Below are 1,846 nucleotides of genomic sequence, written 5' to 3'. Positions count from 1 at the left end.
CGTTTCTTCATTTGCATGTGTTGTGAGGATTTGCAGCGAGTGTGTTGTCAAGCTGATTAAGATGTTTTCTTAATTTGCTGGTGTTTTTTCAATTTGCATGTGTTTTCTTAAGTTGCAGCGCGTTGAGCTCTCTCGGCCACCGTAAATTTTACATTCATACTATCAGGGTTTTTGTGTGTCTTAAAAAGGTATTTAAAAATCTTAATTCACCCTTGACCCTTCCATAATTTAAAGCTTTAAAAGTGTCTAAAATAAGAGCATAAAAGCATTAAATTCATAAAGTCAGTGTCACGGAATGCCAGGAGAGACGAGGTAAGATCCAAGTGCAGTTTTATTAACATATAACTGAACAGAACAAAAACGTGGCAAAAGGTAATCCAAAACATAGGGACCAGAGAACACGAAGTAACTAGACCACAAGAACTCAGAAGACAATATAATCAAGACGCCATGACAGACAGAGTGAGCATGGTATATATAGCTGGGATAATGAGTAAATGATAAACAGGTGCTACTGATCAGAACAGAATTAACGAGCAGGGGACTATGGGAAATGGAGTTTAACACATACAACATAGAAACAGGAAGAGCGCCCTCAAGTGGCCAGTCCAGGGCACCACAACCAAACACTGTGACAGTCAGGGCATTAAATGTTGCATGCATTGCAAAAAAAATTATATCTTCCTCAGTATTTTTGTTTTCAAATACAAATATCTAAACATCATTAAATCAAGATACATTTACTTGAAATGCAAGTTTAAAATGAAGCCTTGAAAAACTGAACAAAATTAAATGAGTTTCTGCTCAAAACAAGAACAATGGGGTGTTTAAGACTTTTGCACTGAATTTTTTATTTATCTATTTTTTCATTAATTTAAAAGTAATGGAGATTATATTTTCTAACTTTGAAGTGTTGCGAATACAACTCATTGCTTCCTAGACATTTTCATTTAGAGAACATGCTGACATAGCCTATTGCGTTCCCTTCAATTTATTCCTTAAAGTTTCTTTACTTGGTCTTAAAAAGTCTTCATATATCTTCATAAAACCTGCAGAAACGCTATAAATATGCACAAGCCAGTTATTGCAACAGTTTCAATAACAGCCTGTGTGTTTGGGCCTCATGTGTTCCTATCTTCACCTATTACTAGTCTTACTTTACCAAAATTAGTCTAATATAGAAGCTTCAGAGTCTGATAAGTGCATTATTATGAGCAAATTCAATACAATTTAGGAAAATATTTCGCTATATATTAATCAAAATTACATTAGGCTACATAAAAAAAATTACTGTACTAGATTAAATGTCTCGTCTTCATATAAATAAATACATTTAAAAATATAGCTTCCAGTTTTTTCTTGTTTCTGTTGCAACAAACTAAACCTTTTTCAGGAAGCATGAATGACTAAGAAACCAAACTCAACAAACTTAAATTTTAAAGGGGTCATATGATGCGTTTAAATTTTTTTTAATACAAGCTCTTGGTGCATAAAGAAGATCTGTAAAGTTGCAAAGACTAAAGTCTCAAATCCAAAGAGATATTCTTTATAAAAGTTAAGAGTCAGCCACACCCCCTTAAAACGTCTCGTTCTAACACGCCCCCACATGTTTATGTCACGATGTGGGAAGATTTGCATAACACCGCCCAAATGTTCACACAAAGAAAGAAGGCGTAACTTTTATTCTCACTGTAGTATTGTTGTTGCCGCCACCATGTCATGAAGACACTGTGTGTTTCGTTGTGAAAGCGAAACTACTTTGTTTGCTCTTCCAAAAGAGGACGATATCCGCTTCGTCATGCCTGGAGCTGATCCGTGCTGGTCGCTGAGGGAATACATCAACTTT

This window comes from Sinocyclocheilus grahami, unplaced genomic scaffold (genome assembly GCF_001515645.1).
Source record: "Sinocyclocheilus grahami isolate Dianchi unplaced genomic scaffold, SAMN03320097.WGS_v1.1 scaffold127.1, whole genome shotgun sequence".
NCBI classification, from domain to species: Eukaryota; Metazoa; Chordata; class Actinopteri; order Cypriniformes; family Cyprinidae; genus Sinocyclocheilus; species Sinocyclocheilus grahami.
The sequence above is the reverse complement of the archived record's forward strand: the minus strand, read 5'-3'. Positions refer to the sequence as shown.